At 47.1% G+C, this 27,419-nt stretch overlaps 1 protein-coding gene across 3 annotated transcripts in view; it reads left to right on the top strand.

Annotated features, from left to right (window-relative positions):
• Positions 1 to 27,419, top strand: part of PTPRE (protein tyrosine phosphatase receptor type E) — a 2,259,327-nt gene that overhangs the window by 1,121,189 nt on the left and 1,110,719 nt on the right. The window contains exon 1 of one of the 3 annotated variants that reach the window (XM_069611479.1): positions 11,423 to 11,529. The exons of the other annotated variants lie outside the window; for them this stretch is intronic. The gene's annotated coding sequence lies outside the window, so the exon portion shown is untranslated. Of the gene's footprint in view, positions 1 to 11,422; positions 11,530 to 27,419 lie in introns of those variants that run through there. 3 annotated transcript variants of the gene reach the window in all.

The following is a 27,419-nucleotide window of genomic DNA, read 5'->3' as shown; positions in this document are numbered from 1 at the left end:
TATTAAAACCCTATATCCGATCTTCCCGGAAATCTTGCAGACCCCCTCCGGTGGTGGTGGACGACCAAGTGGAATATGAAGTGTCCCGAATATGCGATTCCAGGTATAAGTGGGGTCAGCTTCAATACCTGGTGAATGGAAAGGATATCCTCCAAGTGAAAGAACCTGGGAACCAGCTTCTAACCTGAATACTCCTCAATTGCTCAGAAGATACCATCTCATACACCCGAGCAAACCCGGTGAAACGAGTCTGTCATGATCATGTCATGATCCGCAGAACACGCTCCTTTTGGACCTCATGGTCCTTGTCACAAGGGGGCTTGCACTCCTTGATACTCCCAACATGGCCGTCTAACGTGCAACAACTTTCTTGTCCTTACGTCAGACGTAGCGTATTTAAAAATAGGCCACGCCCCCGCGGGACCGCACATCTCAATGCTACTGCAAGCAGCAACTAGACGTGTGCTCCATGGTTCGCTACACTGTTGTCGTTGTTCCTGGACCTCCTAATTCCATTCCCATTACCCTCTTCCTCCCTCCTTGTTTCCCAGACTCCTGTGCTGTGGGCTTACCCTCTTGGTTCCTGGATCCCGGAGTGTCTGAATCCTGGAGCTCTGAACGCACGCTGGAGCCAGAAGAGGCTTGCGCAGGCTTATTCAAGACCAGGTCCGTACGTAAGAAGACACTGCCCAAGAAATCCTACAAGGATCGCTCCCAGGTGAGAAAGGGGGAAATTCGTGACAGTATGGTGTATCAAAATCTAGAAGGTAGCACATATGATATGCTCATGCCATCTGTGGCCTCTTTGCTAAGAGCGCCAGTGAGTTTTTTTGGGAAGAAGTTTAATAATACATTGAGAAACAGGCATCCACCCATTCCAAAAATTGTTACTAGATGGTAATACTTTTCAACCATTAAAACACGGGATGTGCCCTATCAATAAATTTGAATGGCTCTTACAACCTCTGCTAATTACTATTATTAGGGTATTTATTGAGCACAGAGCTAGCTTCGGGAATCAACAAATTTACCATAATTGGAGGAGAACACAGTGAAGGGAGCCGAGGAAAAGGGAGCGGGGAGCTAACAGGGAATTGTGGGAAATTAGCAGCATGGGGGGAAGACAGTGGGGAGCAGATCACCAAGTCTCAGGTAGGGTGGGCCGTGCAGGGTGTTTGGACCTAGGTGTTAAGGAGGAGCCATTCCTTGAAGAGGAAGGTCTTGAGCTCTTTCCTGAACTGTGGAAGTGATGGGGCAAGTCGAATGTTGATTGGGAGGAGGTTCCAGAGTATTGGCGCATAGAGAGAAAAGGCCTGTCTTCGGGTTCTTTCTTCATGCACTGTCGTAATTCAAGTCTGCACATTTCCTTACTTCTGGTGGATCGCAGGACTCCAGAGATGCTGCATTTCTCAGTGAGGTAACGTGGGTACTTCAGGATGACAGCCTTGTAGATGATGCAACAGACTTGCAGTGGGAGCCAGTGGAGTTCGATGAGGGTTGTGGTAATGTGTTCGAATTTGTAGAGTGGGCGAGGACCAAGGCCTGGGCAGCTGATCTGAAGTTGTTGTCTGGGATGAAGGGCTTGATTTTCCGCAGGAGAGTAGTTGGTGCTAGGCAATGTGTGTCTTTCTTGTTATGTACTGTTTGAATGTGAGCTGTCTGTCAATGTTGAACTCAAGGGACGTAGCACCAGGGACAGGTGGGATGTGAATCCATTGATGTTCATAGCAGAGAGCCAGGTGTGGATGTCAGGGTGTTTGGTGTTGTTGGTCAGCAGTAGGAATTCAGACTTGGGGGGGGGGGTTGAGATTCAGGTAAGCACTGTACATCCAGGACCGGATCAATTTAAGGAAGGCATTGAGCCTGTGTATGTCTTCAATGGAGGATTTCTTGAGGTACATCTGCGTGTCATCTGCGTATTGGTGGATGTGGATGTTGTGTGGAGAGAGGAAGGTTCTGAGCCGTTCCATGTAAAGATTGAAGATCATAAGGGACACGATGGATCCATGCGGAACTCCTCAGGTGATGGTTACAGTTGGTGATCTGCAAGAATCCATTTGTACGAACCGCTGGCAGTTCACAAGGTAGGATTTGAACCAGATGAGGACAATCTTGCTGATCCCCAGGCAGAGATGTAGACTGTTGTTGAGTGTTTGGGGGTCTAATGTGTCAAATGCTGCTAAGAGGCGAAGGTGAACTAAGAGGCAAGGATAGCCATCATCAAAGAATTTAAGGGCATTGTAGATCACCTTAATGTTAGCCATTTCTATGCTGCATCTCGGTATGAAGCCAGATTGGTAGGACTGAAAGAGGTTATTTGCTTCAATGCGTTGGAGAAGTTGTGTGGCTACTACTTTCGCTAGGATCTTACCTTGAAAGGGAAGATCGGTATTGGGGCAGTAGTTGCTGAGATTGTGAGGATGGCAATGGATGATGGAGGCAAGATTGAGATCAACAAATGGTCGATTCAAGGGGGATATCCCGGGTGCTTACACTTTTAGAAGCACGAGAGGAAAATCATTCATAGACTACTTCGTGGTCTCGGTTAACATCTGGGGACTGTTGAAGGATTTATGTGTTAGGGGTGAACTCTATAGTGACCATTATGCTTTAGAGCTAACCTTTAACTGGCTAGGCCCTTGGTCGAGAAGTAATCATTTTGATCACAACAGACAAATAGCCTGTAAAGGAATGACTACTAAAAGGTTGAGGTGGAATGAATCCACAAAAGCCCCATTGGGGAAAATAATTGTATTAATTAATATGTCTCTATTTGATACCCTGTTGAATGGAATCTAGATAGCAACCCAGGGTTTTTAGCACAATCATTTATGTGCCTAATAGAGAATATTGAGGCACGGTATTGGGAGATTGTGGGGACAAAAGAAAATGGGATCTCAAGGTAGGGTGGTACGACAAAGATTGTAGAATGGCTAAGGCGAAATTACTGAACCTACTTAAAAATTCCCAGTCCTCTAAAATAGAGATTGTATGGGCAAGGGCAGGATATAAAGAACAGATCAGAATGTGTAAACTAGAATTAGATAACCAAGCATGGAATAGATTGGAAATGGCAAGCAAAAATAACGACTCCCGAGATTTCTAGTGGAAGTAAATGGTCAGCCTACATACAAAGTGAATAGAACATGCCTGGAGTGTAGGATCCAAGACCAGCAATGTGTAGATCATTTTAGTAAGCTTTACAAAGTAAAGGATCGGGCGATTTGTGAGACATCAACCCTGAAGGAAAACCACAGAAGTGTGGGAAGAGAAATAAGTAAAACTCTCTTCTCTATTGGTGATGTTTTAAAAGTGGTATACAGTGTTTATATCGAATATTTGATAAAGAAATAACATATATCGAATATTTTATAATTACATTTTTTTATAGAAAATGCATTTAGGGGTGGGGTAAAGGGTTAAATATATTTGCTAAACGGTTGGGGTGGGTTTTTAGGGGGTGCAAACAGGGGTTAGGGGGGACCCCCAAAACAACACAAAAACAACAAAAAAGTGCATTCACTATAAAAATAAGTGTTGTTATAAAATATTCGATATATGTTCATTCTTCATTTCAGTATAAAGACATTTAACCGTTAAAAGCAATTCAAACTGCAAAAAAAGGCATACCCCGGGTATCTCAACAGAATTTTACCAGGATAATGATGCAGTATCCTGTGCTAACAATTTTGTTTAACTCAATAATAAGCATGAAATTCGTACCAAAGGAATGGCAAAGAGCAATAATTGTACCAACATATAAAAAGGGCTGTAGCAATACCCCACAATCATCCCGGCCTATATCCCTCCTGAAAACAAGCTTTAAGATGTTCAGGAAATGTTTGCTCTCCAAACTAGAAGAGTGGGTTATAGCAAAGGACATTCTATCACCATTCCAGCTCAGCTAGGCTTTAGGCCCAAACTGGGGACAATAGAACAATGCCTGAATCTAAAAGAGGAACCCATATAGCTGGCATTTATGGACCTGAGCACCGCCTTTGACAAAATAAACTGGGATAAATTGTGGGAGGTGCTCAGGTCCTATGATTGTCCAGTAATCATATTGGACGTCGTGGATGCTCTGTACAAGGCCAATGAGGTGTTTATTCGCTTGGGTAGCGAGGGCCATTGTTCATCCTGGTTCCCAATTAAATCTGGGGTTAGACAGGGGTGTGTTTTGGCCCCCCTGTTTTTTTCACTGTACATCAATAAACTACTGGAATTTATATTAGATTGTAACATTGATGTACTGCAAATAGATAACAAGCCATTTCCTGCACTAATTTATGCCGCCAATACCGTCCTCATTGCACGGACACCAAGAGCGCTACAGATACTGGTAAACAGATTTGAAACCTTTATGAGTAACCTGGACCTCCATGTTAATACTACTAAATCTGCTGTAATAGTTTGCCTTGGGAAGAAAAGAACATGTAAATTCCCCAAAATATGGTGCAATGCAGTGGTTATACCGAAGGTGTCCCACTTTGATTATGTCGGGTCTGTTTCAATGAAAAGTTTAACGGGCAGGTCCATGTACAAAAACAGGCCCCCGTAATGAGACAGCTGGTAGGTGGCATCCATCGATGTATGAAGAACCACAAGAAACAACCACTCTGTATTGTGGAAAAAGTATTTAACGCCCGCATCACAGGGGCAATTAAATATGTTGCTGCAATTTGTGGATATGGTGATCTTGGCATGTTACAAAAAGAGGAAATAGGTTTGTAAAATCACTATTGGGCTTACCAACGTCAACAGCAAATGTTGTCTGTCACAAAGAGATTGGCTGGGCCTCCCTGGAGGACCATCTGGTGTTGGAGCCTTCCAGGCTTTGGTTACTTATATGGTCTAACCCAAAGGGGGGTGCTCACACAGAACTTGCTGAAGCACCTAATGAGCAAAAAAGGTGGCAACAATATTGGCTTGCTAGGCAATATAAAGAAAATGTTGGGGAAAGTGGGTGTTGGCAACATACTTCATGAACCCGGATAAATACTAGAAAAGAGCAGATGCTGCCTCCAGATAAAAAGTCTAACTAAGTAGGTACTCCAAATGAGAAAGACGGAAGAAATAATGAAACCGTCAAATAGAGAATTGATGAGATTATCATTAAATAACATAAAAGAATATCACATCTGGACAAACTGTAAATTTCAAAGAGCACCAATCACAAGAGTACACTTTGCATGCTTGGACTTGGGCAAGATCGGTAGTCAGAGATTGGGCCATGAATTTTAAGCCAATTGTCCTATTTGCGATGCCAGACTAGAGGCCCTAGCTCACTTGTTATGTTTTGTCCAGCCTACCGTGAGCAGAGGAAAACATATCTATTACCACTGTTCATAGGTAGAGGTTTCTTCCAATATAGGCCAGCACTGTATTGTCTTTTGAATGTATCAGTGCCTGCTAAAGCCTGGAATTTTTCGCTATACGTAAGAACTACCTGGTGAATATGAGAAAGGGCCCTAAAAGCAAGAATATGAATCTAGAAATAATGACAGAACTAGTGGAGTTGATTTTAAACTATTAATGTAAAAACGGCATTTATAGTACTATTTTTATCATGTTTGAATCCTTTGTTTCTCAATTTTTTTGGATTATTTTCAGGTAAAGCACTTGTAATCTTGTACTTATATTTTTATAACTCAAGAGATATTTTACATAATAGTGTAATGTTTTTTAATGCGAAATGAAACTAAATGAAGAATGAACTGTAACTTTGTGTTTGATCGATGTATATGCTGAATGTGTTGTATCTTTTATCGATTCTTGCTAATCCGAAATAAAGAATGTACATACTTACCTAAGAAGCAGGAGGATTTGTCTGGTCTTGAGGGTTGAGGGGAAGGTGCCTTGAGTTAGGGAGCTGTTGAAGATATTCATGTAAGGGAGGAGTGCTTCAATCAGAAGGGTCTTGGGTAAGGAGGCAGGGAAGATGTCATTCACATACGATGTGGCCTGAGGGATGCTAAGGTGACAGTGTAACCATAGTTAGTGTCTTGAAAGCTGTCCAGGTAGTTGTTTTTTGGCGAGATGGGAGATGTAGTGTGCTGTCAGTAGTGGCGTTGGTGTCTATGTGTTGGTGGATCATGTTGATGAAGAAATAGTTGAGAGCGGTGGATTTTTTGATGCACTGTGATGTAGGTGGGTCAAGCAGAGGGTTGATTCAGTGCTTGATGGCATTGAAGAGGGCTCTGCTTTCATTATTGGTGTCTTCTTAGAGAGCCTCCACTGGGAAGTACTTGAATAATCTGAAGGATTGATTGCTTGGTTTCTAATGGGTTTGCTTGAAAGGTGTAGTGTGACTATTCTCAAAGGGGTTTGCCAGATGTTCCGACCAGTTAAACGTAATAGGAGAGCTGTGATGAAGGGTGGCCAGTGTGGTGCTTATCAGCTCGAGGATATTGCCTTTCCTGTGTGTTGGTTCTTTCGTGAGCTGTGTAAGGTTCAGTGTTTCCAGTAGGCCATGGGGATCATTCTTCATTGATTTGGTTGTTGGGTTGCCAGGGATGTTTAAGTCACTGAGGAAGATGTTGGCATACGTGAGAGACATGGTGGTGACCAAGTCTGTGAAGTCTTCGATGAAGGAGGTGTTGGGCTTGGGTGGTTTGTAGATGAGATGAAAAGTGACTGTGTCCGTTGGGGACAGCGGGAAGTGGCAGGCTAGGTTTTTAAAAGAGCCAATGGTGGCGACATCCAGTTGGGTGCATTGCCATGATGCTTTGTGAATGATGACGAGGGTGCCATCGATCTTGTATGGTCAGCCTCGTAGCATTCTGTAGCCGTTGGGGGTGAGGACATATAGGATGTCAGTAGAAGTGGATGTCATCCAGGTCTCAGAAATGAAGATGGCATCCGAGTCATGTGTGGTGATGAGGTGGGCAATGTTAGCTGCATGGTTAATTGGTGAGGCGGACATTGGCAAGCATCAATTTTCATGCATGGGTGAATGATGGAGTGGTGATGGGGTGTATGGTGACATGATTTAGGTTGCTGCGATTTTGGTGAAGGAACAAGTGACATCTAGGACTATGTCCTGACAGGACTTCCAGGCTCTGTCTATTCCTTTTTTAAGGTCTTTGCAGTTCTTGCCGAGAAAGGTGATCATCTTGGCATCCAGCTCTGGGGTGAACGCCTCTTTGCCATCAATGTCCGGCTGGGGACATTCTGCCCCGAGTTTAGATCGCACGTCCTTGTCTAGAGGCCTTCTAAGCCTGGCATTTATGTAGTCCGCTGCTCTGGAGGACAGAGTCCAGTCAGAGGACCTGGGGTGGATTAAGTCCTCTGGCACGAACATAGGTTCGGAGTCCACCTGCTCCTTGAGAGGCTGCTCCCCACAGAGCGTGGGGCCTGGAGACTTTGCTGGTTTGCTAGGGCGGACATCCTCATCATGGTTGTCTTTGTCCTCTGTTGTATGAGGCAAATGATCATCGTCTGTGCCCTGTTTTTCCTCCTCTGGTCCAGAGGGTCCTGCACGTTTATCCTCCTCCGGGTCGGAGGGTCCAAAGGCGGAAGGGGTCTCCTTCCTTTCCAGAAAGGCTTTTTTAAGCCTTGAATAGGCATCTGAGATGGCCACTGGGCTGGCTGTGCAAGGCTCGAGGGTGGGGTGAGGGGGGAAGTCACAGAGGCATCCTTCCTCTTACAAGCCAGTGTACTTCCACCTGGCAATTTGCTTTTTCTCTTTTGAGTGTGCACTTTGGATCATGGTCTCAACTGAGGACCCCAAGACTCTTTTAAAGCTGGCCGCTAGATCCTGCTCAGGGCAGGCATCATCCTCTGACCAATCCTGGTCTGCTTGAGGGTCATACTGAGCCATGCTGCAGAGGGGCTGTAAAGAAATGTATTATTTTATTCCTCCTTTGTTTTTGTTTTTTAATTCCTTTTGTGGCTTATTTGCCGAGACCTGCTGGAGAGTCTGCAGTTTACTTTTATGCCCAAATTCTGTGCGCCGTTATAAAAGCAAATGTATATATATACTTTCAAGCACTGTAGAACCGAAAAAGATTGTGCGCAATGAACAAACCTCCTCTGATGCTCAGTGATTGTGAAATTCCTCTCAGGGAAGAGGAAATGCGTCACTGAGCGAGAAAAGGACCCGCAAACCTGGTAGTAGCACTCCCTGCTGGGGCGAGCAAGCGGCCTGTCCGGAAAGAGACTGACAGGCCGCGTGAGTCCCTTGGAGGTTGCCAGCAGCTACAGCGAAGCCGCTCTGGGAAGGCCATGAGGCAGAAGCCCAAGAGAGCCCACCTGAAGGCAGGAGCTTCTGGTGGGAAGCGGGCAGCTAAGAACAAAGAAGCTGCACTCTGAGGGGAGAAAAGTGTACGTGCAATACGCACTGTAAATACAAGAGTCAATAAAGCAAATTACACGTATCTCTCACACATGGTGCACGTGTGACACAGTACAATAGCACTACAATGGATATGTGATATCCGTAGCACTGATATCGGACAAGGTATTTCAATTAAGCTATGGGAATGTACTTATCTGTTTCTTGCTGTGAGCAGCAAAGAAAGAGGAAGTACAGGAAAAGCTGCAGTTACGTATGGGAAAATCTCATAAAGGATTGGCTGGTTGTGGGTCACATGTTGGTGGCCATAGTTCAAGTTGTTAAGGACTGTGGGGAATGGAATTCAGGAAGACTCCAAGTTGTTTTTTCAAATAATTTGCTTCATGGATTTCAACACCTAGCAAGTTTTATTATTTACAGAACCCATTGCTTTGTTAACATCTCGCTGTTCAGTTATTTACACCAAGGTTAAATAAAAGAAGGAGAAGCATAATGCTCACCTCCGGTCTTGGCATAGAATTCCCTCTGGCGCATGCCACTTACAATTCAGACTCCAGATGTTAATCTGGAGTACTGCTCTTTCCCATAACAAGGGCCTAGCAACATGGAACTAATTATCCTGATTGCTTACACGCCAACCAATACATTTTTCCCAAGTGTATTTAAGTGGAGACAGAAACTCCCTTGAGTTGACTTGCAAGTTCCTTAAGAGCAGTATGGACACATCATTTGGTAACATGTAATGATTTTCCAACCCCACTATGTTTTTCGTTCCTCTACATTCATATTGAAAGAGGTGATGTTAAAAGCGGTGGGTCCATTTGGCCTCCCCTGACTTGAAGACTTTCCTCACACCTTCACTGTGCCCAGAACTCGTACTCTTATGATGTATTTATAATATAATATAGCATCTGTGATTTGCTATAACAAATCTGGCCCTTAAACAGATAATACATGCCATGCAGCCCGCTCATAAATACTTGGTGGTTTTGAATCCTAATCCTCAAAAAACACGTGTGGAGTACCGCAGGGATTGGTGCTCTCAGCACATTTGTTCAATGTGTTTCTCCAACCCTTAGTCAGACCGTTGTATTTGTTTAGCATACAGTTCTGCATCCACCCTGATCCCATCAATATTTTCCTGAGATTAGATAATATTCCAGAGAATTTCAATAACAACTTTGGTGGTTCAGAATTGGATGAACAGTGGCAGACTAAAGTTCAAAGCTTCTAAAACAGAAGTTCTGCTCTGTGGACCTGCCCCCTGTAGTTGGAATCGGGCAATCTGACCAACATCCCATGGCACTGCAAAATGTCAGCACCAACAGTACAATTCAACTCATGGCTCAAAGCTAGCTCTAAGACAATTGAATTGCCTGACATTGATGCAGCACACATTTCAAGGCACTATGCCGTACACATAAGGTCTTTCATCCAATAAGCCAATGTTTACTTGTGTTCCCTCCGCTCAAGAGACTATTGAAAACTCCCTGCTGCAGATACGTTAAATCAGAGGGCCGACGTTTTTGATTAAGCAATCAAAACTATGAATCGCCATCCAACAATTTCTGCAGATTATAGATGAGCACACGTTTCCGAAAACATTTGAAGTTGTTTATTGTCCCAAGATGCACAGGGTCCGCTAAATGACTAACTGATTGAGTCTGCACAAGGCCAGTGCGATGTTACCCCTTATATGTGTATGTCTGCACTTTAAATATATTAATAACCTAACCTCACATAACATGAGACTTGTATTGTGCATATATTTAAACAGCATTCAGGAGTCCATAGAACTATTGTGGCAGCTGAGCACGCCTCTTTGAAGAACCGACAGAGGAAAGTTGAGCAGGGTGAAGGCTCTTCACTGACTCTCCAAATTTGGTTGCATAAACAATAAGATAAGACAAAGACTAGGTGAGCCATAAATATATTCAATTGTACAGCATTGATAGCTTCAAGTGCGTTGCCATTTAATATCAATTGAGAGCTGTGACACTGTCAGGGGGAAAGGGACCCCCACACCTGGGGAAGGAGGCAGAGGCATGGTGAGGGATTTGGGAGGGCACCAGTCTCTGTCCCCCGTTGTGTGGCCTGTTTCCATTTGGGAGCTACAACTGTCAATCACACAATGCCTGCGGTGCCCTATTCTGGCCGGAATTATATTTTTCTCCTTTCAGGATTACCTGTAACTGGAGGCACCAAGGAATATGGAAGTCGCTGCGCTCTGTGGAATGAAACCAACTTTTTCACAAACGCGATGGAAACGGTCTAGTGAACTTGTTGTACATTAAAACAAGATTCACCACAACTCTGCAATGGTGGCACACAGCCACTGAAACCCGCATCAGAGAAACTAACTTGAGCGTGTTGTACAGAAAGAGGGTGGAGGGCCTCAGTAAGTGGATTGCGGGGCGGTGGGCCTTCTGTTAGGGGTCGAAGCAATGTGTCTCTTCTGACCCTGAAAATACAGGCTGGATGGTGCTGGCAGATGTCGCGCTTCTCCTCCTTGTGCCTGCGGCGAAGTCGCTGGATGGGCTCCTGCCCATGGGATGGTCCCACATCAGCCGAAGTGTGGGGACAGAAGGTTTACTTAGTTCAGAAGCAAAGATTATGGATGGGCAGCCAACAACAGAGAAAGCATGATGTGTATCCTTGAGGAGGGTGGGGGGTGAGGGGGGTTATGTTGATCATATGAATTAAGACACTTTCTCAGCGAGGGTCGGCCATACCTTTTTTTGGGGACAATGCAGTTGTAGGGTATCTCATGTTTGCATCCCAGGGCCAAGTATAGTTTGGAGTCTTGACCTAGAGAGGAAAGATCCCATTCACCCAAAGAAAGCCTCACTCCTTTGCCACAATACACGCCTCGTGGCGGTCTGCCGAGTTACACTGTTACTTCACCTGTTCACGAGGCACTTTTAGTACAATCGCCACATTACATTAAAAAGCTTCTCCGTTTCGAGTAGAAATGGGCTGGCCTCTTCGTAAGATATGAGGGGCGAGTGCAAGTCTTTCTGCTACGGCAGTGGAGCAGCTGAGGAAACTACAGTCAGACATTCCATTCGGCCACCGGGCGCATGTGACAACCTGACTGAGACACGGCAGCATGTTAAAAATGCCCAGACTCTCCTCAACTTCCCATAAAAGAGGAACACTGCAGAGCGCCTAGGCAAGGCGGCACTGGGGCCTCCATTTATCCATCATTTACCAAAAGCGTTTGCAAGATTTCCAAGGTAAGAGCTTCAGAATTGCAAACGCTTCGTCCGGTTTATTATTCATTATATGTAAGTGCACATTTTTAATGGCAGTGTTATGTTATAAAGTGAGTATTAAAAGCAATAATTGAATGAATACTAGAGATGGTTTGAATGAATGCGTGTGATGTTTTCAGAAATCAATGGTTTGCGTCAGGTGAAGGACATGATACATGCTTATACGGTCTGGGGGATGCCTTTTGACTGGAATGCTTCCATGTGGACTTTAGCTGATTTATTTAATTTGCATAGACAAATGGCATGTTTTTTAGGTTTTCCCTTCATTCTAACCAAGTTTAACCGAGTAAATGGGGCTAAACTATTTGCATGTTAAGAAGAGCAGAAAGGAAATGAAATGAGAATGTTTGGCTGGGAAGACTATGCAGTGTATGGAGTCAATACAACTGGCTTCTAACAGGCGGTCTAAAACTATAGCTAAAGACCCCCATTTTAAACATTATGTGCATTAAGGAAGGCAAAGGGCATTTTCTGGCCATTTGAGGGAGCAGCGTCCCTAGGCCTTCGACAGCAAAGGCAGACCTGTGCCTCAATGAGGAAGATGTTAAAGCATAAGGTGCGAATTTACATTGAGGTGAGCTGCAAATATGTCTTAACAAGATCTTATGCTCCCACAACAGCCCGCCTGCTGTACCTTTACACTGATCGCAAGTGCAACAGTCGATTTGCAAACTTGTCCTCGTGTTCATTGATCGAGTTTATAAATTGTACATTTTGTGCAGTCATTCTCACTTTATCTCCTTAATACAAGACCTGCGTTCCACGGGCCCTGAGGCCTACGGGCATGTGGTGCGTTATAAGAATTAAAATAAAAAATAAAGACTATAAACTAGACTAAAAACTAGTTTCAAAAGCTCGTGGGAGGTCTGTAGTGTCACTCGGAATATGATCACATGATGTCACTTCTCAAAATTGATGGGGTCACCCAACTCTCCTGGCAATCGATCACATTTATTGCATAATGCAGAAAATAGTGTGGTCCAGGAAAGAGTTGCCACATAGGTTACAACTATCCAAATAACCCAAAACCGTGGTGCTGCCAGCGTGGCTTTGGATGGTCTGTTTCTTTTAGATCGCCTTCAGGAAACAGCTGCTGCCTAAAGCAGAAACTGATTCAGAGTCTCTGTCACTCCGTTTCTCCACCGTTACGCCTACTGTTACATTCTCTACTTTTGCTCTTTCTCTCTTAAGCTCTATCACTCTTTCTGTATTTCTCTTTGTCTTTCTCTCTCTCTCTTCCTCCACTTCTCCCAATCTTCCTCTCTCTAGTTTGCTTTCTATCTCGATATCTTCCCCTCCTCACTCACTCATGCTCTCCCGATACTGATTCACTCGCAATTGTCGGTCGGAGTGGCACAGCTGCTGCACACGTTTTTCTTGAGAAGTTCCACATTGTTTTGCTGTGTCAGCCTGACCTTGAGGCTGTGGTTAGGAGTGCACGGTCATCCGGGCAAACTGAATTACTTCCAAACCTTAATTATTGCCTTCTCAAAGACTTCGGTGAGCATATATTGTTGACATCACTTCAGTATAACAATCTTGGCAGCTAGTGTGCAGACATATGGAAGAAAATGTTGGATGTATTATTCATTAAACAATGGCTTCGCCTATTCAGCGTCAATACGTTTGGGCTTTCCTTTTAAGCATTTATTAATTTTATTGTTCATTTATAACTCGTTTAATACCAGCGAGTGGTTTAAGCAGTGTCTAAGCGCAGGATCGTGAATCGAACCTATGTTGCTGCATGGTTTTGCTTCCAAGACGGACACGTTGCCCCTGAGCTAGCATTTCTCCCCTATTCATTCTATATACCCTTTTTCAAGTTAGTAATAATAATGATATATTGTGGGGGACAGTAGCAGAGTACATAAGAGTGCAGTGGATGCATAGTGCTCGTTCATATTGATATGTTTTCATGTCAGTGGAGACCAAAATGGTTAAGGGGTGGCTTCAAAGGGAATATTATCAATTACACGAATATGCACTTGTTTGATCCAACTACTGTCACTGTTGTTTGTCTTCATGCACAGTGTCCTGTCGCCTGTCTAATCCTATAAATACATTACCTCCACGCCCCTCTTCCTTATCCCAGTACTCACCAATGAGGCCCCACCTCCCCCACAGGAACTGTTTTCCCAGAGGTATAACACTCCGACTTACCCCAATACACCTGTTTTTCCCCCATGTCTCTGACAGGGACTGGTGACTTCGAGAGCGGGGCTCTGGAGGGCTATGTTGTGGTTCCCCCCATGCTTTGGTCTCCTGCAGTGCAGTGGTGAGCGAAGTAAGGCTTGAGGCCTGATTGAGCATGCTAGGGCCAGGTTCCACTGAGGGACTTGGGGTCCTGGTGTTGGCTTCATGCTGCTTGAGCATCTTCAAGGTCGGGGGCTGGGCGGAGCGGGAACCTGAGAGTTTGGTTGTGGCACTGCCTCAGCCTGTGGTACTCTGCCTCCGGTGGTCAGGGCAGAGATTCTGGGCTCTCCCTCTCCGGGCTCTCCCAGCCCTTGGGACGCCAGCAGTCGGTTTACCAGGACTTGGCTGGGGTTTGCTGTGCCGGGTGGAGGGGGCAGGGCCCCAATTGTGGCGGGAGATGCTTCAGGTTTCACACTGCTGTTTTTGCCTACTGTTCTGTGCAGTGTGTCCCGCTGGGCAAACACTTGCCAAAGGGCAAACGTACGTGCCCTCTGGCTTCTTCTCCTAGCTTAATGCAGCACCATACATGGAGGTGGAAGCATAGGAAACCAAAGGAGCTGAAATTCACTGTGTCGCAGGGGGAATCAAGGCTCTCACGCACCATGTGATAGCTGAAATTGAAGGGAATGAAGAGCAAGCACAAGGGAGAGCTTAGCCCTCCCTCTTCCTCTTCTTCTGCTTCACCTTCTGAGGGCTTCAGTTTGTCCTCCTGGCGGTCCACATCTGATGAGTAGGCTGAACGGATGTTTTTGTCCAGAGAGTAAGTGGACTTTGTTGTTTCGCAAATATGGGATTCCCTGGGCTTTTCTGCCCCTGTTTCTGCAGAGGATCTTCGGATCTCAAGATTCGTCAGTTCCAGAACATGCCAATTTTGGGCCTGCCCCTGTTTCGGACATTGAGGCCAAGATCTTAGGGAATTGAAGGATCCAGACCATGTGCTGTGCCACGTTTTTTGGGCCGTCTCTACCTATTGAGAGGAACAGGTGATTTCCTTCCTGACCCTATTGCCGTGGATGATGTCTTGGCTAGTCCTATGGGTAACTCTTCCATGGCATTGGGGGATGCCGCTCTCCATGAAGCATTGGACCAGAAGACCAACTCCTCTCTGAAGAAGGCACACATGGGGTTCCATCTGGCGCTTCACTTGATCATCTATGGTCCATTTGCACCAGAGATGGTGCTTGGTGGGTTTCGGCTTCTGTGTAATGTAATAAACCAGAAGATGCCTCACCTACTAGTCCCCAGGGATCTGTCATCCAGGTGACCAGGACAAAGCCATCGTTTTTGGATCCAGTTACAGGGGGTGGAGCAGTTCAGGAGGATCGCCTATGTGAGGGGTCTTCGGGGAGTGGGAGTGGGACACCGGATGGTGAGATGCAGTATCCCCTTCCCTGTAATACCTTTACCCCATCCTACAACACAAACACTTTCTCACAGACAGCCCGCTATGAGAGAAAATGGACTAAAACCTGAGCCATATACCTGACGTGTCCCAATACAATAGACAGGCAAGGTCAGGCAATTACTGACCATCACACACATCTGACTTCCATTATACTTCCCCACACAGGTAAAAGGCAGAGCACAAGAGCGCACTTTGAGCGAAGCAAAGCACGGGAGGAAACAGCAGTTCCAAGATGGCAGTTTTACAAGAGGAGAAAGACGGCGAAACAGAAGGGGATCGCAAAAAGGGAAGTTCCCTTGACCTTTTTGACTAGGAACTGTTACTTTCATGAAGACTCAACATTAGAAAGCATAAAACCAGGAAACCAGGCTGAGGAATCCTGCTTTGTGTTTCAGAGGTACCCCAGGCCCTTCCATGTGAATAATCAAGGCAGAGAGAATCGCAAGCTGCCGTGATACTGTCCTTGGCTCCACCAACAAAGCAGCGTCAGTGAAATCAACACAGCCAGTGAGTTGGGAAGACTGATACAATACCGGTCTGTGTTGAAGCCAACGTTGCAAAAGACAACATTGTATGGCGAGTACTGGAAAGAACGTTGTATGAAACACATGTGATAACCAACTCGAGTAAAGTTGAAATGCAGATGAGTGATTGAAATTTGAAACCAAGATACGATACCTTTGACAGAGTGGTCTGGCACCACGCGTGTGCTCAGTCAAAGGTTTCTGTAAGGTATCCAGCTGAGAGTCGACGAAAGTGAAACAGTGGCAAAGGATTGTGAATCAAAGTGGTCCTGCGACAGGTGAAGCAAGATCCTGTGCACAATCAAAATTCTTCAATGTTAATACAGTAAAGCAAGTGTATAACATAGTAGATAAAGTTGGTCCGAGCCCAGCAGAGGGAGATCAATTGAAAGCTTTGGGTTAAAGGAAGTTTTGTGTTACGATAAAGTTGGTCCGAGCAGAGGGAGACTGATTAAAGATTTTGTGTCAAAGCGGATCTGAGCCTGGTGGAGGAGGATCCGGTGTGAACTGTGAATCACCCGAGAATTGGATATGTAAAAATCCTGAGAGTATTGTTTTAAAGTGGATCTAAGCTCGGCGAAGGGGGATTCGAGGTGAATAGTAAAGCACCTAAGAAAATTGTGGATATTCGAAATACAAAAAGGAAAGGAAATTTATTGTTTGTTGCATCAGGCTCTCTGGAAGAAACTTTGAATGGCAAAGAGACTTTAGCACAGAAGGCAATGACGTTCAAGTTTTGAACTACACCCTCATGCTAGAGAAGCCAGAGACTGTGCTAAACTCGAGTGTGCCACCGTGCTGAAAACGTGGGGAAGGGAAGCCAACGGCTTGAATATCCTGACATATCATTTCTTGAACACTTTTCTTTTGCATAACATTGTTTCCCACACTATTTGTAATTAGAGGTAAGGATTGGCAATAGGCTTATTAGCATAGGCCCTTTTATTTTGACAAGACACCAATAGGACTGAGTTATTATTATTTGATGGTCGCAGCTTGCTCCCATCTTTAGATTTTTGATTAGATAGGCGTTTTTCAAACCCACTTGAACTTCAATAAACACCCTTTAACTGTGATCACTTGTGTCTGTCTTACTGTTAATACCATGACTTCTTTACAGTAAGGAGATGGAAGGAGGTGCAGTCTGTGCACCTATTTTTTGGTGGAATTGCAATGGCACTGGTCCCTCTCCTCGCAGCACCTCCATGGCCATGGGAGCTTGCTTCTCTGCTCAGGGTTATCTGCCCTTGTAGGATTGGTGATCAGCCACCTCCTGGAAAAATGCTGCTCTTCGGCATCCATTTAGGGGCGGTAAGTTTTTGGGAACTCTCTGGAGGACGAGGTTTGTCAGGTGTCCAGGTACAACATGCATGCTGACAGGTTACAGAAACTGCCCCCCCGGTTCCGTCGTCTTCAGGAGCTGTGCCTCGGGCCGTGGGTCTGGGGGAAGGCACAGCCCATTTCATCGCTCCAGGGGCTTCTGTCCTAGACCTGGGGGTCCTAAGCCAGCAAAAGGCCATCAGAAGTCTTGACATTCACTGTGGGCCTGCGATGCTTGGGTCCTGCGGATTGTCTGGGATGGTTACCGGCTGGACTTTCTGTCTACTCCTCTTCACCTGTCCTGGATCTTGGCTATGCTGCCCAGGGACCCTGCCAAGAGAGCGCCCATGTCCTCAGCCGTTGCAGAGCTTCTGCCCAAGTGGCCCATAGGGACCATGACCTGGCTCCAGTGGAGTCTGGGGTTCTGCTCTCGGGTGTTCTTGGTCCCACAACCTTGGGGGAAGTTTTGTCTAATCCTGGATTTGAAGCTGCTAAATGACTTCGTCAGGGTGTTCATTTTCAAATGGAGTTTTTGCAGAAGTGTATTACTCTGGTCAAGCAGGGGTACTGGATGGTCTCCTTGTATCTGCAGGTTGCCTTTTATCATATGCCCATTCACCCCGTCACATCAGCAGTTCCTCTGTTACTCTGTGTGGGGTAAGGGTCATTGTAAATTCCGGGTCCTTCCTTTTGAGTAGATGTCTGCGCCACAAGTGTTTCGGAAGGTGGTCGCTCTGTTGGTGGCTCATTTATGTCTTCAGGGGATCCGGCTGGTCCCTTTCATGGACGACTGGCTGATCAAGGTGGATCTCTGCTGCACTGTCCAATCTCACCTTCTCCTTGTCTGTCAGTCGTTTCGGGAGTGGGGTTTCAACTAGAGGAGGTCTCATTTGGCCCCTTCCCAGGACCTTGTGTTCATAGGGGCGTGGTTCTGCCCTGGGAGTGGGGCAGTTCCTCTGCCCGGAGGATGGGCTCTCCGGCTTCAGTCGCTCCTTTGCTGGGTCCTAACCCATCCGTAGGCTTCTCCTCGGGAACTCCTGGGTGTTCAGGAGCACCTGGCCTCTTGTGTTTTCCTGGTCCCCGGGCTCACTTCCATCTTCGTCCCCTGGTCGTACGTCTTCTGCCTCACTCATCCCCCTCACAGTTTCTCGTGCTGCATGTCCCAATTTCGAGCAACCAGTGGGTTTCTCTGGTTTGGTGGTTGAGACGTTCCTCCCAACTGATGGTGGTGGTTTTGGATTGTCCTCTTCGGGTGGTTCTGACCTCTGACGCCAGCGGCTTGGGGTAGGGGGGCCTCCATGGGTCTCTTTCTGCTCGGGAACAGGGGGGAAGGAGAAGGTTCTCCTTCGTTCCTTGAATTGGAGATAGTTGGCGCCGTTCATCAGGCTCACCTGTGGTTTGCTCCTCCTTTGCAGGGCCTAACAGCTTTGGCTTTCCCTGGATGCGGTACACTTTCGGCGGGTGGTGAATGTGGTTGCAGATCATCTCAGTCAGGGTTCCCGGTCTGCCCGGAGTTGATGTTGTCTGATCAGATGTTTGTGGGTGTTTGTCGCCGGTTCGGGACTCCAGGGTTGGATCTGTTTACTTCCCCTCCTCTGTCAGGGTTCCAAGGTTTGCTCATGGTTCCAGTTGGTAGGGGCGTGGGAGGTGGGTGCCTTGAATATCGAGCAGCCTCTGGGTCTCCTGTATGCTTTCCCTCCTCTTGCTCTCTTTTCCTGGGTGGTTCAGAGAATCCGCTGCAGTTCTTCTCTTGTTATCTTGGTGGTTCCCTTTTGGCTTCGTGGGGTGGAGGGGTTTCCATTGCTCATGGATCTCTAGTTGTGGGAGGGCTGGAGGATTCCCAGTTGGCCGTGCCCTCTACGCGGGGGGTACTGGTGATGGGGTGCCTGTGATCCGCTGGTCAGCTTGGTTTCTCTGTGGGCAGGGTTGTTGCCTTTGGGTTTCTCAGCTCCGGTGGTGGAGCCCATTCTCTATTCCAAGCGGCCTAGTACGTTGAAGCCCTATGATAGGCATTGGGCCCATTTTCTTTGCTGGTGTGGTGTGGCTGGTATTTTCCCCCCGAAAGGTTGTGGTGTCTCAGGGGTGTTGCTGTTTTTGCCAGATGGCTTAGAAAACGGGTTGGGGGTGTCCTCTTTATGGACTCAGTGGGCTTCATTGTAGACCCTGTTTGAGGGTTTTGGTGATCCTCTGTTGGATTTGGGTCTGGTGGGCCGGTTCATTGGGAGTCTGGCATCTTCTAGGCCTCCTGTGTGTTTGGGTTCCCCTCCTTGGAATCTGCCCCTGGTTTTGCATTTTCTTCAGTCAGCTCCATTGGCCTTCTGGATCTTACACACCTTACACTCAAGGCAGCCTTTCAGGTTCCAATCACCTTTACTCAGCGGCTGGGGGAGTTTGGGGAACTCCTGTGCAGTCCACCCTTTCTTTGTGTCTTGCCTGAATGCTTGCTTTTGAGGTGTGATCCCTGATTATTGCTGACAGTCTTCTGGTTGCCTTTGGTGCAGCTGGGGCAGGCAGATTGGCTTTGGTTGTTTCCATTAGTCGCTAGGTCAAGTTGGTGGTGTCAAAAGCATGTTTGGCCTCTGGTTGTGTGCAGGGTTGTTCTACCTCGGGTATAGTTGCTTCCTGGGTGGATGCTCAGGGTGTTCTGTTGCATGAGATTTGCAGGGCCGATACCTGGGCGGACCACGATGCCTTTGTTACACATTACATGCTTAGTGTGCACAGTTCTAGGGATGGTTCCTTTGGTGTGGGGGTGTTGTCCGTGGCCCAGCTGTGATGTGCTATGGTTAATTGCCCATTACACTTGGTGTGTTTGCATTGATCCTGGGTGTCCTCTTTATTTTATTTATTTATTTTTACATTTGTATAGCGCACAAACAGCCCCTGGGCATCGAGGCACTCTAACTCTTGCTTCCTGCTTTCCTTTTGGGCACCCTCCCGTGGTGTCGAATGGCCCGGTGTCTGTAAAGGCTTGCTATGTACTGGTGTATTGTGGGAAAGTGGGAGGTTACACCCCCAAAAAAGAAAAGAAAATGTCCTGTGGAAGAGGCGGGGCCTCATTGATGAGTACTGTGATGAGGAAGAGTAGGACTAGGAGTAATTAAGATTACGGGTAAGTAAAAAGAATCAAATGTCACTTAAAAAACTGCACCAGGTACATTTATTTCAATTATGTCCTAAGGTTTGCACGTGTTTCGGCCCTTGGCCTTGCTCAAAACCGGACATGAGCCCAATGATTTCTAACCTTGTTACTTGTAATTTTTCGAGTAATTCTCAAGAATGACTTAAATTCTGGGTTAATCTCTTTTCTGAAATATTGGAGCTTAATTCTCCTTGGTTCCACCTGTAGGGTGTGTCCCCAGAGTACACTGGACTATGTGTTTGTTGTGCGGTGAGCATTAGAAAATGTGTGCGGATTAGCCCTACACATTTCCAGAGGCTGACATCACATCATTCCATTTCCTAAAAAAATCATCAAAAAAAGCCCAGGCGAGCGCACACTCGCCATGCGTATAGTCGCATCCCTTATATGCCCCCTAGCCTCAACATGTGAACCACCACCCTACTGAAGGTCTGGTTCGTCATCAAGACATCTGCATTTCCATGCTGGGAGCCTGGGCTGCGCTGGATGTCCATATGTAATCTCTGTAGGGATATGGCCCAATGCAAAATTTAGGGTTCACCCCTTGCATAGCCATTAACCATTGCAGATGCCTGTGGTCTGTCTGGATCATCAAATGAGACCCAAAGATGTAGGGTTCCAGCTTCTTTACGGCCCACACGACCGCATACACACCTTTTTCTACGACAGCCCAGTTCCTTTCCCTTTTGGTCAACCACCTGCTAATGTAGGCACCAGGCTGCTCTACCCCTTCAGAGTTCAGCTGCGCTAACACTGCTCCAATCCCAAAATCATATGTCTGGATAATGAATTCCTGACCATAGTCTGGCACTTTTAGTACTGGTGCCCTGCACAATTCATCCTTTAAATCCTGGAAGGAGGGTTGTCAGGCAGGGGTCCAAGTTACCTTCTTCGGCATCTTCTTGGAAGTTTCATCATTCAGGGACATGGCAATGGTCCCATACACCCAGCGGAATAACCAGCAGTACCCGGTGAGACCCAAAAAGGCTCTCACCTGCGTCTGTGTGGTGAGGGTGGCCCACTCCTTCACAGCCTGTACCTTTGCTTTGAGAGGTTGTTTCTTACCTCCAACAACCAGGTGGCCTAGGTATGTCACGGTACCCTGCACTATCTGGCACTTTGTGGCCTTGATAGTCAGACCTGCATTCTGCAGCACCTGAAGTACTTGTTTCAGGTGGGATAAATGATCCTCCCAGGTGTGGCTGAACAGAGCAATGTCATCTAAATAGGTAACACTGAGGTTTTCCAGACCAGACAAAACCCGGTTAACCATATGCTGAAATGTGGCAGGCGCATTCTTCAATCTGAAGGGCATCATAGTGAACTGATAATGTCCTTCCCGGGTTGAGAATTCTGACCTCTCTCTCACTCCATCTGTCAAGCTGACCTGCCAATAACCTGCCGTGAGGTCAAAGGTACTCATGTACTTGGCAGCGCCGAGCTTGTCAATGAGCTCATCTGCTCGAGGAATGAGGTGAGCATCTGTCTTTGTGAAAGCTTTGTCCTTTGTTCAGAGACTCTCTGGCACTTCCCACCTACGAAGCTTGCTGGCAGAACTTATCAGGGCACACTGTGTGCTGGCTGGGTACCGGTTCGGGAGCTGCTGGCTCTGTTGCCTGAGAGATATTTAGGGGAGCCATCTTGCTTCCCTCTTGGAAATCCTGGCCTTCCTTCACTGGAGTACAGCTGTAAAGTAGACTGTACCTTCTGCCAGGGTCAAATGAGTCCTTCTTAAACCTTTCAAAGTCATTGGATGATCGTTGGGGCTCAGCCCTCTTTTAAAGCCAAATTGGCCCCAGTGATTGATACATGATAAGCCTACCTTAAGTAAATATATCTGAGGTCCCAACCAACAATCTTCTGTTATGCGTGAAGTCAGGATCAGAGTGCTTTGCAATAGGAAAGGTAAGTGGTGACAACATCTACTTCTATGTCCCACCCATCTTCCTGTCTTTTGTAGATCAAAGTGTCTCTCTGGTTAACTAAGCCCTCTGTGACTCTTGATCAAAGCGCACGTCTCCCTTGAAGTTTGTGACGAGAGCAGACTTCCTGTCTCCCTTAAATCACATACTTCTCCCCTATGAAAGGGGTGAGCTCTGCAGTGGTTGCATACAGTAAATAGTGTACCCAGACATGCCATTCACTGTCCTTCATACAGAGGGGTGAGAACTAGTGTCAGGAATGGCACTCTGTCAAGAGTGGCACAGGGTACCCAGGTAGGTCTTGGGTGGCTGTGCTGAAGTAAGGTAGCAGGTAAGCACACACAGCAGGAAGTTCAACAAGAAAGAAGAGTAGGAAACTGTAGCTGTGAGCCAAAAGGGGCAAAAGATACAAAGGTACAAACAAACTGGATTCCCTCTTGGGGTGTATGCTGAAATGGGAAAGAGTGTTCCACGAATCTTAGGAAACTCCAGCCTTCTGCACAGATTGCTATAACAGAGGCCCACGCTGTATGCTCATGGCTGGGAACAACAGCAGTGGGTGTCTGTAACACTGAAAACGCGACAAGGGAAGGGGCAGAGGTTGCCTGCCGGAAACCAACAGGCAAGCTCTGTACAAAGGGATTACATAAGAAACATGAGAAGACAAGAACAGATATATCCAGCGAAAAGGAAGTCAAAGAGCAATCTAGCAGAAAGAAAGGCAGTTGGACTGAAGTAGATAGCCTAAGGTGGAGTACAGAGGAATCAAGGAAGAGAACAAGGGAGCAGCAGTCAGGAAAACAGAAGGGCTTCAAGTAGGAAGCAGGTCTGCAGTCAAGAGTGGGACTAGGTGCAGGCAAACTGTAGTGGACTGCAAGGCAGGGAGTCCAGAGGAACAGGACAGAGAGAGATTAGTAGTAGGCGACAGACAGAGAGCCCAAAAGAATAGGGCCGTGAGGTAGGGAGCCCAGAGGAGCAGGGCTGCAGGCAGCTAAGTGTAAAACAGGCTGTAAGGCAAAGGAGTGTAGCAAGCCGCAAGGCAGGGAGCCCAGAGGACAAGGGCTGTAGGCAGCGGAGGGAGACAGGCTGCAAGGAAGGAGCCCAGAGGACACGGGCTGTAGGCAGCGGAGGGAGCAGAGTGCAAGGAAGGAGCCCAGAGGACAAGGGCTGTCGTCAGCGTAGAGGTGCAGACTGCAAGGTATGGAGCCCAGAGGACAAGGGCTGTAGGCAGCCGGAGTGAGGCAGGCTGCAGGGCAGGGAGCCCAGAGGACAAGGACTGTAGGCAGCCAGAGTGAGGCAGGCTGCAGGGCAGGAAGCCCAGAGGACAAGGACTGTAGGTAGCCGGAGTGAGGCAGGCTGCAAGGCAAAGGAGCCCAGAAGAGCAGGGCAGCAAGGAGTGAGCCCAGAGGAGCAGGGCCGCTGACTGTAGAGGGCTGCAGAGGACTGTAATAGGCTGCAAGGCAGGAAGTCCAGAGGACAAGGGCTGTAGGTAGAAGGCAGCCGAGCGTGATCGGCTGCAAGGCAGGGAGCCCGGAAAGGGCACTGGATCAAAACAGGATAATGCAGCAGCAGGAACAGCATACAAAGTAAAGGGTCAAGGCAAACAGGAGCAGGGAGATCTCAAGATGCAAGACACTGCTCCTGCAGGCAGCTGCTTATATACAGCCCTGCCCTGTTCTGAGGCAGGCTAATTGACAGCACCTGGAGCAGCACACCTGAAGACAGTCTGCCTCCTCCCTCTCTGGTCCTGAGCAGGTGGAAGCAGCACTGGCCGCTAGGGCTTCTGGGGATTGTGGTCCCAATAATGATGAATGAGAATAGCCAGGAATTGAGGACTGTAGCCAAGTGCATTGTGGTAAATGTAGTTAGTTGAATAAAATAAGAAAGAACCAAAGTCGAGCAAATGGAAATTAAAGACCAAGGCGTGAATAGGAGTTGTTCAAAGAGTATTAAGAGGATAAATGAGTACCAAGTAGTCCATGATGGTTGCCAATGCGTGTGCCAGCGGCGCGAGCACAACAGTATGCCCCTCTCCAGGCCCCCTGAAGACTGACCAACAAGAAGAGCACGTCCAAGGCCTGTCACACCGCGAGAGAGTCTTATACCAAAAATGTACATCATGAAGCACCAAAAACTGTTTAATGCTGCAAGGTGAGAGTCTTGAAGGGAGGAGACATTACCAATGTTTCGAACCTTTGAGGTAGAATTCAGAAAAGACAACTTCTTAGGACCCAAAACCCAACAGTGCGTTCATGAACTGAGGAACTGTGGAGATGTGCTGCAGGCTCCATGGCATATATTGCTTTGAAAGACGTGGTCTTCCTTAGGACTGGCAATGGTACAGTGCTGAAAGGTGGAGATTCAGCTGAATTGGTTGCTCTAGGACGGTCGTCCAAATAGTCAGAAGCAGCAATGGCAACATTAAGATTTGCGACAGACTTCAGGAGTAACAAATGTTGCAGGAATTCCATGAGTTGCAGGGAGACCAGGAATGGCAGTACGAAGTTCAGATGCTGTAACAGCTGTAAGTATAGGTGTCACAGGAGCACCAGCAGACAGGGACGCAACTGAGACTGATGGCGTTGTGACTGGTAGTTTAGGTGCTGCAGAGGCACCAACAGGATCTACTGGAGCTGTAGCCTTAATAGGAGATCTTTTAACTGGCTTTGCAACAGGTACTGTCCTTGCAGGCAGAGAGGAAGGGGGTGCTTCGACTGCAGTAGGAGTGATTTGAGATGCGGCATCAGTAGTAGATTCAGGAGTACTAGCAGGGGGAGCAGCAGAGATTGGGCTTGCGGTTCTTGTAACCAGTAGCATGGTGGATGTAGGACCAGGAAACGGTAAGCTTTCCGAAGGCTGGCCTGCAAAGTCTTATGTGCCCAAGTTGATACATGGATCTGGGGTATTTTCAGTAGGCAAAGTTGGATTCCAGACAGGTACTGGGTATGGTTCAGGATCTGTCTCATGGTCAGGAGTACCAATGTTCATAGAAGCAGAATACATCTCTGATCTGGTCACTTCAGTAGAGGCTGTAAGTGGGAGTAAAGGACCGACATCAAGGGCAAGAATGGAACAATCCTTTGACTCAGCGGAATCTCCAGTCAGATGATTACACTTGATCTTTGGTGTAATGGCCGTGTGAGCGATCTGGCCCACTGGAGGAGTCCATTCTTCACTATCTGAACGACAGCCTGAGTTACTGAGCTAGTAAGTGAAGGAGCGGTGTCAAGCTTTAACTGGTATGTATATGCCAAGTTCAGGTCTTCCAACTGTTCAGTATAAGTATGTATCCTCTTCTGTGTTACCAGTACAGGCCTCAATCTGTTAAACTCTAAAGACAGAATGTCGGGTGTTGGACATAGTGTGAGATGGTCTGGTAAATTGTGTCCCTTTGCTAGATTCTTATATTGCAGAGAGACAAATTCATCATAGAGGTCTTGGGTTTGTCTTTTAAGGTGCAAGAGCTGTTCTTGAAACTGGTATGTTCCATTAGCCAGTTCTACAACTTCGGAATCTGGTGTGGCAGAAAAGCCAGGTGTTACAATCTGAAGACTGACCTTAGAGCTATCGTGGTTAGTAGTTACAGGGGAAGCATTAAGACAACCGATGGTCAGTATTGGTCCTTTGTACCCAGGACCAGCTGCTCTAACTTCAGGATACTGAATGTCTTGTCCTGTTAAATGAGTGGTATCGGTAGTCTGGGGAGGTTGTGTAGCTTGCCAAGCTGATCCTGAGGATGTCACTTTGGCAATAACATACTCTGGTTGAGAGTTTGCCACAATGAGTGCAACATCTTTGGTTGAAGCAGTGTCAAAGGTAATGTCAGAAAGTGCATGAGTGTTTTCCACTGGTTGGGCTAACAAAATCTGCAAGAATTCGTTATATTGTTGTAGTTCTTCTACAGATAGAGACTGTGGATCATAGTTGCAAATGTCATAGTAGTTATACATAGAAGGGTCAGAGAGCCGGTGAGTGTAGTACTGTGCTTGTAAACCTTTGTTTACTAGGGCGAGTCTGTCTTTTAAACTAGGGTTTTTGTTTGCTGTCCTTGGAAAACTTTAGATTTTTGTAGCGGTTTCTTGAACCGAAAAGAAAGCATCTTTGGTCTGTGTGTGCCTTTCCTGCCTATGGAACAAGAATCTTTTGGGTCTTGCATTGTGTCAGGAATGGCACTCAGTCAAGACTGGCACAGGGTACCCAGGTAGGTCTTGGGTGGCTGTGCTGAAGTAAGGTAGCAGATAAGCACGCACAGCAGGAAGTTCAACAAGAAAGAAGAGTAGGAAACTGTAGCTGTGAGCTAAAAGGGGCAAAAGATACAAAGGTACAAACAAACTGGATTCCCTCTTGGGGTGTATGCTGAAATGGGAAAGAGTGTTCCACGAACCTTAGGAAACTCCAGCCTTCTGCACAGATTGCTAATACAGAGGCCCACGCTGTATGCTCATGGCTGGGAACAACAGCAGTGGGTGTCTGTAACACTGAAAACGCGACAAGGGAAGGGGCAGAGGTTGCCTGCCAGAAACCAACAGGCAAGCTCTGTACAAAGGGATTACATAAGACACATGAGAAGACAAGAACAGATATATCCAACGAAAAGGAAGTCAAAGAGCAATCTAGCAGAAGGAAATGAAGGAAAGGCAGTTGGACTGAAGTAGATAGCCTAAGGTGGAGTACAGAGGACTCAAGGAAGAGAACAAGGGAGCAGCAGCCAGGAAAACAGAAGGGCTGCAAGTAGGAAGCAGGTCTGCAGTCAAGAGTGGGACTAGGTGCAGGCAAACTGTAGTGGACTGCGGAGGACTGTATTAGGCTGCAAGGCAGGGAGTCCAGAAGAACAGGACAGAGAGAGATTAGTAGTAGGCGACAGACAGGGAGCCCAAAAGAATAGGGCCATGAGGTAGGGAGCCCCGAGGAGCAGGGCTGTAGGCAGCTAAGTGTAAAACAGGCTGTAAGGCAAAGGAGTGTAGCAAGCCTCAAGGCAGGGAGCCCAGAGGACAAGGGCTGTAGGCAGCGGAGGGAGACAGGCTGCAAGGAAGGAGCCCAGAGGACAAGGGCTGTAGGCAGCGAAGAGGTGCAGGCTGCAAGGTAGGGAGCCCAGAGGACAAGGGCTTGAAGACAGCAGAGGGTTGCAAGCTGCAAGGTAGGGAGCCCAGAGGACAAGGGCTGTAGGCAGCCGGAGTGAGGCAGGCTGCAGGGCAGGGAGCCCAGAGGACAAGGACTGTAGGCAGCCGGAGTGAGGTAGGCTGCAGGGCAGGGAGCCCAGAGGACAAGGACTGTAGGCAGCCGGAGTGAGGCAGGCTGCAGGGCAGGGAGCCCAGAGGACAAGGACTGTAGGCAGCCGGAGTGAG

The sequence above is a fragment of the Ambystoma mexicanum genome, chromosome 8 (assembly GCF_040938575.1).
Source record: "Ambystoma mexicanum isolate Mex_15411 chromosome 8, UKY_AmexF1_1, whole genome shotgun sequence".
In the NCBI taxonomy this organism is placed as follows: domain Eukaryota; kingdom Metazoa; phylum Chordata; class Amphibia; order Caudata; family Ambystomatidae; genus Ambystoma; species Ambystoma mexicanum.
This window is presented reverse-complemented; position numbering and strand designations above follow the sequence as displayed.